Source organism: Alosa pseudoharengus, unplaced genomic scaffold (assembly GCF_046254945.1).
Source record: "Alosa pseudoharengus isolate Yale_2024_CS ecotype anadromous, Long Island Sound unplaced genomic scaffold, YU_APseudo_1.1 YU_APseudo_1.1_scf_8, whole genome shotgun sequence".
Lineage (NCBI taxonomy): Eukaryota > Metazoa > Chordata > Actinopteri > Clupeiformes > Clupeidae > Alosa > Alosa pseudoharengus.
In genome coordinates this window covers 19,003,633-19,020,541 of record NW_027468870.1, presented here as the reverse complement: position 1 = coordinate 19,020,541, position 16,909 = coordinate 19,003,633, and positions in this window count along the sequence as shown.

The window sequence follows — 16,909 nt, the reverse complement described above, 5'->3', positions numbered from 1 at the left end:
TAGGTGCTCAGTAGGCAAACACTCCTCCATACTGCCACTTTCTTTACTTTTCAAAGTATGTTATTTAGGCCATTACTCAGACAGGACAGTAAAGAAAGGAACAGGAAGTGAGTGGGAGATGGAGTGGGATAAGGAAATGACCCGGGTCGTACTCGAATGGACTGGCGCCACAGCGCCCCCCCTGTTCTGTACAGTAGTTAGTGGGACTCGTTTCCCCACAGTAGAGTAGCGCTTTATAGAGTCCATCTAAGCCTTCTGCTGGCTCCACTCCTGATGAGCTGCTCAGGGAGCTAATTGTGTGTGTGTGTGTGTGTGTGTGTGTGTTCCCTCCCGTTTTAGCCCTGGCCGCCATTCAATCAGACCTCCTGGTTGGCTGCTTGTGTTCTAGATTTAAAACAGACACCTGGCTCATTCACTTGAGAGGCTGTGGCATGTTGGCATAGCCAAAAGCAATCTTATTTCTATGGGATCCTCAAGCATCTGAAGGTAGGCCGATGTAAAGACATTATGGCCTGATGACATGAACACTTTGAGTGGGTTTACTGCCTTTTGTGGATGCCATCAGATGTTTTGCACTGTTGCCTTGGCAACAAGTCTTGGCTGTAGCTTATAGTCCGGCAGCCCAGAGCCTTTTGATCAAACGAAAAGAGTACCAACGTTTGAGCACAGGGGCATCCAGGGTATGACCTGCAGATATGGATGTCTGCCTGATCCCCTCTGCTGCATTTGGCCCCTGGGGGCCTTAAAGAGGGCTGAAAAAATGTGTTCGATCAAACATTCAAAAGTACCATCTCAAACCAACCTGATATAAACAGCCAGGTCACACAGAGTACTGAATGGCCCCTGCCAGACAAATAATCCGCTGCAAAGGGCCCGACAGACACCAAAAAAGGGCTCCTCAGATATGGCCTAGATCAAACGAAGGAGGTACCACATGAAACCACCTTGAAATGAAAAAGCACATCCCACTGAACCCGAAAATCACCATGCCAGACAAATTACTTGCTGCAAAGGGCCTGCCAGACACCCCTCAAATGCGGCCCCAATATACAATATCATACAATTGACCGAGATTAAAATGTTGAGAGTACCACTTCAAACAGTTTCTGAACCAATTGTGCACATCCACAAAGTTGCTTTACTGTCATCAGCATGCCAGGCACATTTGCAGTCCCCACATACGGTATATTGATTCACCTTCAGTACATAATGAAAGAACCACATGACACTAAAAAATGCGAACATTCACAGAGCACAAGTGCACCATAATTTAGGTTAGTTCAAACATTGGCATTGGACTTACAACTCATTTACAGTAATTGATTAAAGGGCTATAGCTTATGGACTGGGAAAGAAAGATTAACTGCAAAGTTCAAAGTTATATTGTATGTGTTACTGTATATATTATAGTTACTGTGTTAAAGTATAAGTATAGTAAGTAAATTCTAGCTATTGCCATACAGGTGGGTCTCAAAAAATTAGAATATTGTGTAAAAGTAATTTTTTACTCTCTAATTTATTTAATATCTATATTCTAGATTCATTAGATATAAAGTGCAATGATGTTATGGAAAGATGTTATGGAAGCCCAGGTTGCTTTGAAAATGTCCTTAAGGTCATCTGTATGGTTGGGTCTGTCTCTCATTTTCCTCTTGACAATAAACCATAGATCTTCTATAAGGTTCAGGTCAGATCAGGTCAGGTCTTTATTCTATTGCCATTATTTGTGTTCGTATTTGTGTTGTGTTTGTATTCTGTGTTCAGATTTTTAAAAATTTAGCCTATTATATTTGTATTTTTGATAAGGCTTCATGTTATAGTGTAATGTTTATTGACGTCATTGTAAGTCGCTTTGGACAAAAGCGTCTGCTAAGAACCATAAGCAAAAGCATGTACACTCTCCCATTCCTCCATCCTCCTATCGTTCCTTCACAAAGTTAATTAGAGGGAGGGGCTAAGACTGGATGTAGGGAGGGAGGGAGGATAGACAAAAAGACAGATGAGAAAACGCCAGAGAATGTCTCTGGCGAACCCTTCTTTTTCAGTGAGCTTTTTTTTTGGCAGTTTGCAAACAGAGTGCATTACCACCATCTGCTGGATTGAGGTGTAATGGCAAGTGTACCCTGTATCCCTTGTTCTGGCCGGGAGAATAAGGCGAATAAACTTGAACTTGACATGACCTGCAGAGGGCACCTGACAACAAAGTTAGAGAAGCATGTATCACTTTTGTTATTTTGGCATGCCAGGTACTCTCTCCCTGTTTCAGTAATCTGAAGCGGAAACCACTAAAGATGTCATTCCCAGAGCATAACACAAATGGCATCAGTTAGCATATGCTGTTACAGTATTTAGTGGTTTCATTGAAGTTCACTGTAGTCAACCAAAAACTGACAAGGCAAGCCCATTTTTTTATATATAATTATTTTTATTTACTTTTCAGAGATTACAGGCAAGCCCATTTCTTGTTAGTAAAAGCTATGACCCTTGGGGCCTTGTGATCTCAACTGACACACTTCAGAGTTATAAAAATTTGTTTGCAATTTTGTTCTGCCAAAATAAAGACACATAAATGAGTAGAGGTGTCCAATTTTTTTATCTTCTTTTTTTTTTATCTACCTCTAAATTGTGATTTTCCACCTTTAGCCTGGGTTCCAGCCAAACGTAGTCCCGCCCACAACATTTGAGGTCGGAAGTTTGGTCTGGCATCCGTTGTGGAGCAACTATGCTCGCCCCAAATCTGGCGGACCAATCAAATCGGGCTTTACGATAATGGACAGGTGAGCAACAGCGCCTTGTCTATCACGTCATCTGAGCATGCTTAGGTTGATTATGTTTGCAACAAAAACGCTGTGCCTAGAAGGTGACAGATGGCTTCTAAGACCCCATATGGAAAATGCATATTATTTCAATGAGGTTTTATCACTGAAAACTATTATTTCTGAAAACATTTGGCCAACGTTGAGATGTGGGAAAACTAATGGTTTCACTTTCATCAAGGGAAAACAGCGTGTTGCATTGTGACATGTTGTTCCCTCGTTCGTTTGAAATCTCTGATTGACCACCTGTTCGAGGGATTTGCGACAGTCATAGACCTCTTTTTTATCACTACACCCCTGTTTGTGGATGTGAAAAAAATTGGTTCAGAAACTGTTTGAAGTGGTACTCTCAACATTTAATCTTGGTCAATTGTATGATATTGTATATTGAGGCCGCATTTGAGGGGTGTCTGGCAGGCCCTTTGCAGCAAGTTATTTGTCTGGCATGGTGATTTTTGGGTTATTATTTCATAGTTTGTGTAGTCATTCTACAAGCTATATCTTTCATTTGAGACCAGGATTATGCTTCTACACCAAGAGGTTGCCACACATAACACAGTAAGGCTTATTGTCAGTATGCATTTTGGGTTACCAAAAGTCCTATAGGGAGTTTCCATAGGGCATTTTACAAAATGCATAAGCATACCTTGGCAAATAATGGTCTTAAGTACACATTTTTCATTCTATATTGATCTACTTTTGCACAAAGCTTCACAAGACCTGGTGCTAGGGCTCAGTTGTGTTTCTAAAGTCATAGCAAGTGACCTAGAGGCTGAAATGAGGTCAGTTCAGAGATGCTTGTTATCCGACAGAAATAAGCTCTGTGCCAGTACTTCACACAGCTATTCTAAAGAGGTCAAGCATTTGATGGTAGGCCAAACTAGGTGGGAACAGTGGCCTCAGAAGTAGGCACAGTGCAATTTCGGGGGGAAAAGCCTAAAAATGCCCATCCCATATGAAGTTAAAAATGTCCCCCATCAAGATACAGCCTATTTGGTATCATCAAATACATTTAAATGGTAGCCTCCCCCCGGTTTTTGCTGAAAAGCGATAGTGTGCAGGTATGCACATGCACTCACGCGCGGACACGCACATACACAAACACACACACACGTCTTTTGGGCCCCCACTGTCGACTTTAAGGCAGCGCTGCGACCATCGACTTCAAGGCACCTAACCCTAACCTTAACCCTAACCCTATTCAACTAACGTTAGCTTTGTGACAGCATTTGCATAGACCAATGTCAATTGCATCAGCACAGTGGGTCAGCCAACCAAAACAATCAAAAGATCTTACCACAAGGGAACCAACAGAGCTATTCCTTGCAAATACATGGTAGCTGTGGTAGCAAAAGTCTAGACAAATAGACAATGCGACTCATTCTTCGTCATTCAATAATGAGGCAACAACCTGTCTGTTGGAACCAGTTTCTGCTAGGAGGTGCGTTGAAATGGATGGTGTGTGTGCGTGCATGGTAGCCTACCTATAGTGTACACACACCCCGGCCTACAATACGTAGACCCTTAAAATCATTAGATCAGACTTTGATATAAACGGTGATTTGGGGGTTTCTGGTTCTGGTGGTTAAACACACCAAATTCTGGTTGTTAAACACACCAAATTCTGGTTGTTAAACACACCATTTTAATGTAGTTTGAGACGGACAGAAATACTAAAGACTGGCCCGCCTTCTGTTCTGGCATGCCCCTGGACCCCTGCAGCATTTGGGGCACCCCAACATTTCTAGCTTTGCCCCTGACCTTGGTAGTTGAAAAATCCTGGCTACAGTTTGATTACTGTAAGAACATGCTGCTGACTTTTGAATCAATCATATTTATTTTTTCTGTCAACCTGGACCCTACATGGATACAATCACAAGTGCTGGACTGAATATTTACTGGGCACAAGAGGACTAGCCGACTCTCAGCAATCAACTGAAGCGTGGCACAGTCCTGTTATCTTTTATGGACACTAGGAACACTTGATCTTTTATCTCCATATGTTAAGGTGCAGCATCATGTTTGCGTGTCTGCGTGTTGCTAAAAAGGAGAACATGGCAAGTGTTGTGTAAATGCCCCTTCTAACAGTCAGTTAGGTTCCAACGGGTCCTTAAAAGCCATGAGAATTTGTGAAAATAAGGGGTTAAAATCAAGGCCTTGAAAATGTTTCATAAATAGACTTTTATTGGTAATAAAAGTGTTTGAATTTCTGTATGTACGTATGTATGTGATATGCCACATTTATTTCTCTTCCTCATCCCCCTCGCTTCCAGGGCTTCCAGGGCTGCTGCGGCGTGCTTTTGGGGTGGGTGGAGGTGACCTGAAGAGCAGGAGGGGCCAGTGGGTCGGGGGCGAAGGAGAGCGTTCCCTCCCAATAGTTTTGCATTCCTTCCCAATTTTAAAAGTATTACGAGGGAACGCAAAATTATTGTGTGGGAATATAAAACTATTGAGAGGGAACATTAGTGTAGCACTACAACGTTAGTGTAGCACTTAAACACTACATCACATCTCATACTAAAACACTGAGGCATTCGCCAGACTACTTTCTATGGATTTTAGTTCTGCTTTTAACACAATTCTGCCTCAAACATTGTTATACAAGCTAAACCAGATGGAAGTGAACCCTTTTATGATAAAATGGTACCAAGCTTTTCTCACTGATAGAACACAAGTCAAAATTAATTCTAGACTTTCTGACACACTGATCATCTACACTGGAGTGCCCCAGGGCTGTGTTAGTTCTCCCCTGTTATTCACATTATATACACATGAATGCAGAAATCATCTTACAAATAATTATAATCAAGTTCTCAGATGACACAACCATTCTCATTGATGATGCAGGATTCCGACACCTCTGTCTACCAGTCAGAGATAGACAGGGTTGTGAATCTAATAATTTGGTTTTAAATGGGAGCAAAACAAAAGAAATAATTTTTGACCCCAGATCAATAGGTAACCATAACACAGTGACAATTTACGGGGAGGCAGTGGAACAGGTAACCACATATAAATACCTAGGTATAATGTTTGATTCTCAATTAAAATGGGTCCAGCATGTTGATATTTTATGTTTAAGGATCAGCCAGCGTCTTCATTTTTTGAGAAGGCTGAGAGTGTTTGGCATAGAGAAAGACATTATGCTTTTATTTTTCATTTCATAGGGCTGCCATTGAATCCATCATAAGATGGCATCATAATATGGTTTGGGAACCTGTCTGTTAAATTCAAATCCCTCATCAAGAGAGCAGGGAAGATAATAGGTATGCCCCCCCCCCTACCTCACTGCAAGAACTATTTGATGCAACAGTTAAAAAAGCAAGGACTAAAGATAGCAGAGGACACAGAATATATTCTACATGACGAGTATGAAATGTTAGGTCTAAGTCTTAGTATAGATATTGATCTCAGCACCTCAGCAAGCCTTTCATTTAACCCACCGAGGGCAGGAGAAAAGTAGCAACTGATAGGTAGGTCTGCAAAAATAGCACAAGGAGAGGCCTATCACTTTCCCTCTCTCTATTAATCTCGCATGAAATCGACGAAAGTCTCACTCCAGACTATGACATACACACAGCATGCATACACAAAAGCAAGCACACTATGCACACACTCATTTACATACACAAAAGTTGCAAGAATAGGGGATAGAGTAGGAGATGGAGACAAATTGACAAGCGTAATTTATTTTTGGGAAACAAAGATATCAAAGGGAAAATATACCATAATTTGAAATAAGTAAAAAAAATATACCAGTCCACCGAGAGAAAATCCATTATATTCGATAAGTGTATTTTTGACTTGAAAAGAGACTAACATCCTTGGTAAGATTAGGAAGTTTGCAGTGTGTAGGAGCAGTGCAGTTATATCCTGTATACTGTATTTCAATAGAGACTGCATGAGATCAGTGGGAAACATTTTTGACAGTTTCTCTTTCGGTTCTGCTCAGCTTTCCTGCACTCTCTTGTCATGACTTCTGTCGTCATGGTGTTTCTCCATAGTACTTGCTGTTTACTAAAAGTTTTGGAAAGCATGTGAAGGACATACACCACCTTACTTGCCAGTTTTTTTTTCAAATTTGCTGATGCTGTCTCGTTGAGAACAGTAGCACTGCTGCCTTCTGCTCACCATGTCTCTATACGAAACACAAATTCTAAATTGTACGATCTATCTAGCCTACACATGATTATTTTATTTAGGAAGAATTGAAAGGTATGGTGACCCTCTGCATCTTATCAGAGTACATCGGACCAGTACTTTTTAAATTGTTAGCAGACAGACACACTGACAGACCTGATTACAACACCCTCTCGATGAAAGAATATAGGCTAAAGGCAGGTGCACCGAAAAAAGCCAGCAGAAGAGAAAAAAAACACAACCAGTGACACAATGCGTCTCCCTTACAAAGCTTTATTACTCAAACCAAAGGGTCGAAATGTTACAATAGAAAATTCAAACAATAAAGCCTGAAGCAGCAGGTCACACAGTGTGATTTTTTTAAGTCACATAGGACATGGTAACTCGCATTACCTTAGGCTACATAATCGGTCATGTTGACCTGCTCATACTGCGCATTCGAACTGTTCACGCAGCAAGACCCCAACCCCAAATGTCTTATGTGCCGAAGCTGTTGCGTGGATTGTCTAGGCTTTGTGAGCCTGCTCAAACTGCATATCAAAATGGAGGGGAATTCAGTCCATTAAGGTTTTTGGGCCAAAATCATACAGTGTCGACCTGACTTGAAATAACATACCGGTAACCTCAAATTTGTATCCCAAGCTGTTCAGGGTGAACTTTTCAACAAACAATTATTTCAATGCGCAATGAACTGATTTGCTAAGAAGTAACAAGTAACTTTTAATGTATTACAATAAAAAATAAAATAAAAATGCAAAAGTTTTTTTTTTAAAGTAATTGCAGGCCTATGCATTCACCATTGAGCAAAAGAAGGAAAACAGAATGCATGCTCATTGATGACAATTCTAGCACCCTATTGAGTGATTAGTTGATCTGATAAAGAAATGTTAAGCCAATGGAGTTTACTAATAGATAGATCTATGCTGACTTATTGCACTCATTCTGCCCAACACTGATTTTTGATAATGTATGCATATGTTGTAATGATCACTGCGATACTATGGATGTCGACCCAGGTTTGATTTTCAAATGCTCTAAGTCACTTTGGTAGAAAGAATCTGCTAACTACGCAACCTGTCCTCTCTTTCTATTGCCATTTTGAGAGTTAATTTTTTTATTACCTTTACCTTTGCCTCCACCCCCATTTTTCCCTGGGCCTTTAGTTTTGTTACCTTTGTTTTTAGCTTCACCTCCATCATTCGCTTGGCAGTTGGGTGAGTTGTCGGTTCTACCAAGTTCCAAACAAACCTTGGCCTGGTTTGTTAAACTATATAGGAAGGCCGCACGCATGTGTTCTGCTGTGACTCCGTCACTATTAGGGACTATGATCGTTGAAATTGTAGTGCTCTCTGGAGCCTGTCCAGGGCGATGTCTCCGTGGCACATTAATCTGCATTTGGAAGTTGCAATACCTTCCAAACGATCCCTGACGATCAATACGAAGGGGTTGACGATCACGTCGCACATTTGGTAAGTGTACTAAGTCGTTACCTTGTCCCTCGCCCAGGTTTGTATATTGCCAATAGTTAATTAAATCCTCTGCTTGAGTTCTCTGGTTCCGGCTCTGGGGTTGTCTTATGCGCCCGGGATCTCTTACTGCTATGAATGTCATAGTATCGGTAGACAGGTCAGGAATCACTTCAGGTGCATAACGTTTGATGCGGTGTGGCAGGGAATACACGCTGTCTCCAGGATCAATAACTCCACAGCAGAGAATAAAGGTGAGCAACAGTGTGGGGAGTCTCATTTCATACGCCATTGATTTAAGCTTTGCACTGGAGAGAAAGTTATAGAGGTAGAGAATTAGGAGAAAAACAGGCGGAAACTACTATATTCAGTGTGATAAGTTCATGCTCCACTTGGATGCATGTGTTTCATAAGGAAAATACAGTTTTTGACATGCACTTATTTATTGGTTTCTAACCAGGAAACTAGTTACACAGTGGTAGTGAACACTATGGTAGTATCTCTCTTCATTTGTAATTGTTCCAATAATTGGATCATTCCATACATATTTATTATAACATATTATCCATACAATTAGGCCTATTGTTATCACTTACCCTGTTCGCTTAACCTTTTCAATGTTGTTGTGATCCCCAGATATCTATTTTGCTCTCTTTGTAGCTTGTGTCTCCTGGAAAGATGTGGCAACCAGTGAGTTGTAGTTGAGTAGGTGACATGGCATATTTGTTAACCATTTTTTGTTTTTGTTAAATATGGCCCATTATACCATAAATAGCAGAGACTTGTAGGAATCAAAATCATGCATATGATACACAAGATTTTATCACATTAGTAATCTAATCACATTGTGATTAGAAATGTCACAGCTGTACATGGAAGGAGTGTCAGAAGTTGAAAGGTTTGCAAAAAGTGTAATATCTATGGTAACTGTCCATAGTGAGAAGGAAATTCAGACCCAAATCTAAAAACGGCAGGGGCCTAATTGAAGAATATTATAATTCTACTTTAAAGAGCATGTATTTTGGTATAATTAAAGTATTGCCTTAAGAGGTCATTTCATTCAGCCCTCATAAAATATATTTTTAGAACTGCATTATTAATTGTTCGGGATGATACAGTTCACATGTTTCTTACCAATACTGGTACTGGTACAATACAGGAGGGAGGAAATTCTGCTACAGACTCAGTGATCTGTTTGAAACCTGAACAAAGATGAATAACACATATTTACATCATCAATGTGCACTTTACACTGTACCTCAACATATTGAGTTTTCTTTTCTCATTTTGGTGTGAAAAACAATCTAGCTTATATACATTTATTATGTGTGAAAGTAATTGAAAATTCATTATTTAAAAGAACAACAAGCCAGCCAAACCAAAAAATGAAAATGCCATCAAATGCAGCTCAGTTACATATGGTTATACAGTTATATTGTGTTATACTATACATAACATATACAGTAATTATCACTTAGGCCACACACAAATAAGTTTATACAGTATATATTATCATACTTTTTCACCAAGCATGAAGGTAACAATATTTTTTATCATTTGTGTCTTTGTTCTACAGACAAATTACAATTTGTAAAAGTCAACACTCACCTGTTGCTGTAGCTCTTCAGAGTGTCTCTAAAGGGCTGCCTCCTTGACTCAAGACTGATGCTTTTTATGCTACTGGGAGCCTGAGTCAGCAAAACACGTGGTTCCAGTGTAGGCCCATTCACACCAAGAACGATAACGATAACTATAAATAAATATCGTTCTTGTTAATATGAATGACGACGTTCACACATAAACGATAACGACATGAAGAACGATATTATTGGGGATCACTTTCAGATAAATTTTCAGAACGATAAAAAGCTAATAGCCAATCAGAACCCATCTAATTTTATCCGTCACATTCATTACAGTTTTTTACAATTGTTTACACACGTTTTCAAAACTCTGTGTCTATTTTTCAAAACTCCACACACAAAACCCACAACTGCTCACACAAAATGCAAAATGCCTCAAATCTCCAGCAAAATGACACACAACATTCAAAATGTCAAAAACACATGTTTAAAGCAAACATTCGCCTCACATTACAAACACTTTTGTCATAATATGACATTTTGGATACATCATGTACACACTGTTGCTCAAAACCTAAAGCTCTTCTGTCTTAGGCTTTCTATATGTATTTCCATACAAGAGTGAAAGTTACGGTATCAACAAAGAGAAGTTGAAATACACAGTAAAAATGCAAGCAATATTGAAACCAAAAATAGTGATTTTTCCCAAATAATTTGCTGTTGTGAATACAGTATTTTACAGCAAACAAGAAAAAAAGCAAAGAAGAATACAGTGACCACCAGATGTACATGGAGTTTTGAAAACACTGATTTTTTTTGTCTTCTAAAGACAAGTGTGTGTGTGTGGGGGGGGGGGGGGGGGGAGGTGGGGGGGTCGTGTACAGTATGTATTCATAGGCCTATAGACCCTTTCAACTGCAGAAACAAACAATTCTACAGTAAGCGTTCCTAAGGCATTTCTGGAGGCACAGAAATATGTATTGAGCTAATGGTACTGTAACATGGGGACAAACAAAAATAGAGTAAAAAGACAAATTTTACATAAAGTCAACTTTTTGTAGAACATTACTGTAAGCTAAGGTCCGATTACTGTATTTTCTCTATTTTTAAAGTATCTGCATTGGTTCTGAATATTTCAACCGGAAATCCTCTAGGAGCAGATTGAAAGGGTCTATACCTATATAGAGAGTATATCTATTCATAGACCTATACTAAGGCAATGATTGGATGGTGTTCAGTAAAGTAAAGAGTGTTTGCACATGTGAAGAGAAAGAGTGAAGCACTGGTGATTTAGTGTGGCATTTTGATGGGTTGTGTTTGAAGAACGAAATCAAGTTACTTCCTGTTAGATTTTTGTGTGTTAGGTAGAAAATTGTGTGTGGTGTTTTGAAAAATGTGTTTTAGTCAATTGAAAACTGAGTCAAACACTGAGAATTAGTGTATGGTTTTGCAGATTTGGTGTCGGGTTATGATGTTTAGAGGACATGTTTAGAAAATTGTGTGACAGGCAAAGATTTAGTGTGTAAGCAGTTGAAAAAAACTGTAACACAAGGAGATAGGCTACTCTGTTTATCGTTTTTATCGGTATGGTTAAAGATGTCGTTCTTGGTGTGAATAGGCCTTAATAAAGGGACATGTTATCTATCTAGTAATTTGTAATTACATTTTGTGTACAACAGGCTAGCGCCTGTACCATGAACGGGTCCGAGCACCCAAGGGGACCCAGGTACCGACCTGCGGTAATATCCCAGACCCACCTCATATCTCTCTCTCCCTCTCACTTCCTGTCTGCCTTCACTGTCCTTTCCAAATAAAGGCAAAAAGCCCCAAAAATATTATGTACTTTGTAAGTGACATCAACAAATTTGATGTCGTTTAGTCTTGCCACTCCAATCGCTATGCTAGGTGCACTTTGGTAACATTTTTAAAAACCAAGCATAACAGTGCATATTGACCCCTACTGTCACTGTGAATGTTACAGTTTTTTACAATTGTTTACACACGTTTTCAAAACTCTGTGTCTATTTTTCAAAACTCCACACACAAAACCCACAACTGCTCACACAAAATGCAAAATGCCTCAAATCTCCAGCAAAATGACACACAACATTCAAAATGTCAAAAACACATGTTTAAAGCAAACATTCGCCTCACATTACAAACACTTTTGTCATAATATGACATTTTGGATACATCATATACACACTGTTGCTCAAAACCTAAAGCTCTTCTGTCTTAGGCTTTCTATATGTATTTCCATACAAGAGTGAAAGTTACGGTATCAACATTTTTACTGTGTATTTCAAAGAAATTGAAATACACAGTAAAAATGCAAGCAATATTGAAACCAAAAATAGTGATTTTTCCCAAATAATTTGCTGAAGAATACAGTCACCACCAGATGTACATAGAGTTTTGAAAACACTGATTTTGTTTTTTTCTAAAGACAAGTGTGTGTGTGTGTGTGTGTGTGTGTGGGTGTGGGTGTGGGAGGGGGGGGTGTCGTGTACAGTATGTATTCATAGGCCTATAGACCCTTTCAACTGCAGAAACAAACAATTCTACAGCGTTCCTAAGGCATTTCTGGAGGCACAGAAAAATGTATTGAGCTAATGGTACTGTAACATGGGGACAAAGAAAAATAGAGTAAAAAGACACATTTTACATACAGTAAAGTCAACTTTTTGTAGAACATTACTGTAAGCTAAAGTCCGATTACTGTAATTTTCAAGTATCTGCATTGGTTCTGAATATTTCAACCGGAAATCCTCTAGGAGCAGATTGAAAGGGTCTATACCTATATAGAGAGTATATCTATTCATAGACCTATACTAAGGCAATGATTGGATGGTGTTCAGTAAAGTAAAGAGTGTTTGCACATGTGAAGAGAAAGAGTGAAGCACTGGTGATTTAGTGTGGCATTTTGATGGGTTGTGTTTGAAGAACGAAATCAAGTTACTTCCTGTTAGATTTTTGTGTGTTAGGTAGAAAATTGTGTGTGGTGTTTTGCAAAATGTGTTTTAGTCAATTGAAAACTGAGTCAAACACTGAGAATTAGTGTATGGTTTTGCAGATTTGGTGTCGGGTTATGATGTTTGGAGGACATGTTTAGAAAATTGTGTGACAAGCAAAGATTTAGTGTGTAAGCAGTTGAAAAAAACTGTAATGTCATTTGAATGTAAAATTACAGCATGAATGTTATATCAAAACAAAATCACAATCTTTAAATTCAAATATTGCTTAGCATTATCTTTTAAACTTTGAACAACATGGATTAGGCCTATCTTCTACAAATGGTATGTTCATTGAAACCATCAAGGCCATTCAAATCGACTGCCAACTTCAAAGGAATATTTCAGTGTATCAAACAAATGAGACAAAGAATGCTATAAATTATAGAAAGAAAAGAAGTACTGTACAGTACTGACGAGATACAGACTTATAGGGCAATAGGTGTTATGGGGGGAGACTGCAATAGGTCAACCATTCCTGTTTCATATATCCAGTTGTTGTGGGTCTCATCATATATGAGATATATCTGTGAATAGTCATAATCTTGTGATGTAAAAGGATATGGGAATTCCAGTAGGAATGGAGGAATGGAGCCACTTGCGAGATGTCCTTGAATACACTCAGTCCAACCTGCTTTCATATTGATTAGCAGTAAAGTTTAGATGAAGATCTTACAATCCCCTTTCATCAAACTAGCCTAACACTGTTCCGTAATTGACGGTATCATGCACACATGGAAGCACTGACACACAAATGAACGATAAACAGCATGTGGCAAAATAATAAGAAAACCAGGCAGCTGTGTCGACTGTAGTAAAAAGTTCAATATTTTGTGTTTATAATAATAGGATAATATACAGTAACCTAATCAAGTCTATAACAACAATTATAAGTACATTTGGATGGGTAACAGGCTATAATACAGTAAATCCCATTTATAGTTAATTTAGTTGACATTGGCATTTAAAGACTTGGGATATCCTTTACTAACCCACCTGGTTAACAATACATGTTTGATTCACTTCTTTTGTTAAATTCTTTTACATAAACATTCTTTTTTTTAAAAACGAGAGGGAGTAGAGATGCAGGCGACACTATAGGCTATACATTACAAGACACCCCCCCAAAAAGCTGTCTGTTGTTATCCCTGAGCAGTCCCATCTCAACAGGGGCACGATCCAGGGTACTGCACTGTACAGCCTCTGTAACAGCACTCTCCAGCTGGAAAAGCTTTGTGGTGTCGACAATTAGGAATAAAGGAATAAATGGTCATGAAATAGTAAAAATAATAAAGATAAAGGCACTAGTCACTTGATGGTCTTTTGGACCCACACCGTCGACTTCAAGGCGGTGCTGCCACCGTCGACTTCAAGGCACCTAACCCTAACCTTAACCCTAACCCAAACCTTAACCATAACCTTAACCCTAACCCAAACCTTAACCATAACCTTAACCCTAACCCAAACCTTAACCATAACCTTAACCCTAACCCAAACCTTAACCATAACCTTAACCCTAACCCAAACCTTAACCATAACCTTAACACTAACCCTTGACTAACCCTAGCGCCTTCCAGGCTGCAATGCCTTGAAGTAGACGGTGCAGGGGCTCAAAATACCATAGATCCTGATAGTCTTTTGTGAACTGACATGAACGTTACTGAGTGTGCTTAAGAACATGCTCCTAATTTTTGAATAAATCATATTTTTTTTTTTTCTGTCAACCTGGACCTTAGATGAAATGGATACAATCACAAGTGCTCGAATGAATATTTACTGAGCACACAGGAAAACTTCAGCAAAGGTATTTCCATTTAAGGCAAGCATCGCTCAGAAATCAACTGAAGCGTGGGACAGTCCTGTTATCTTTTATGGACACTAGGAACACTTGACCTTTTATCTCCATATTTCAAGATGCAGCATCATGTTTGCGAGTGTTGCTAAAAAGGAGAACAAGCAAGTGTTGTGCAAATGCACCTTCTAACGGTCAGTCGGGTTCCCACGGGTCCTTAAAAGCCATGAGAATTTGTGAAAATGAGGGGGAAATCAAGGCCTTGAAAATTTTTGAAAATAGACATTAGTAATTAAAAGTGTTTGCATTTCTATATTCTGTTAGAGAAGGCAAGATAACTAGCCTACTTTGTCAGCCATCACTGAAAAATAGCACAATTGATAAGCGTTGGCACATTCAAGCCTCTCTCTTTTTTAAATGTTGTCTGTAAGTTTCTGTAAAGCTATAAAGATATTGTAAACAATTTGTAGCCTAACAATTCATCTTGATCCAACTGTTGGGTCTTTGAATTTGAGGGAATTGGACCTGGGAAGTCCTTGAAAAGTCATTGAATTTTAAGAAGGTGTGTGGGAACATCGGGTCAGATTAAATCTATTTTACAGTGTACATGGTTCATACTGATAATGTTGTAATAACAGACAAAGGGCAGAACATTATTCTTTCTGAACGACCACTTTAATTGATTTTTCCCGTATAGCTGAAAGGTTCCTGAAACCTACAAATAACTGAACTACACAAAGTATACATGTTTCTCTTTAAAACACAATGTTATTACATTGAACTAACATATTTTGCCACAGCAATTAATTTATCCAACAGAATCATGTAAGATGAATGTGAATCACAAAAGTAACTTCTAAGCATAGGCCTCAGTGCAATAACACTGAGATAATCAAGCAGCTATCCGTTTTGTTGGCCAAAGTTTTCACATGTGTTTGTAATGTTAGTTATGCTTAAATGCCAGGAGCTGGGTTGTATTGTATGTTATGCTTACAGATGAGCATGCTTTATTCCTACCATGAGTGCGTTAGGTTTATTATTTTATCTCAAGATTTTGCAAATTATCTTCTATTATTATTATTTGCAACATCTGAATCTCTAGTACATGTCTCAAGCTGTATAGCACAGTGATGTTGAAGTAACATTTTACTAATTTTTTTATTTAAACAATTTCATTGGAGTAAGTTGGGTCATCATGACTTGAATTTAATCAAACGAAAGAGAAATGCACAATTCATTTTAGACACTTAATTGATGTAAAACTGATGTACACATTACAATTGAGCAAATACAATGGGTCACTTCAGATAAATGTAAAAGTAAGTTTAAAATGGTAAGATGTTTTTTCACACTGGGTGATAAACTCCTTCAGCTCTGTTAAGATTGTTTAATGGTCCACTTACAGCGGTTGGTAGTGTGTTTGCTGGTTTGACTTTGTAAGAAAGTTACATAACAGGCTATCCTCCACAGACCAGGGTTGACATGTAGAGATTCCTAAATATGGCCTCAATATAAGATATCAGGGATATTAGTTAGGTCAGTGTTGGTCAATGATAGCACTCCTCACAGTGTTGGTCACTATAAGATGTAATTGAGGTTGATTATCCCAATAAGGATGGAAAAAATCTCAAGCAGAAGGAAATCTAAATCATGTAGCACTGAGGTTCAGTATAATAGCAGCATTACAAGAACATTACATTACATCAGAGCATTACATTGATCAATCTCACATTGAGTTCTCCAGCTGCTCTTTGCAAATTGCAACGCACATACACGTTATAATCTCAAAAACACAAAATGGCATGGTGTGGCACATGGTAATACCAATTTACCATATTATCAATCATAAAGTCCTAGAATGAAAAGCATTTTCTTATTGATGACATATCTGATTTTGGTGCTTTGTTTTGCAAATATAATAAATATAATAATATGAATTATATCACATTTTAAATGTTTAAATTTATTTTGTTTAAAAATATGAAGGAATTCAATATCCAGAATCAAATATATCCGTCATTGAGTTTGTACATACAGTACAGGAATAAATACATATGAGTTTTAGTTTTGGAGACACACCTAAGGAGCACCTAAGGAGCTA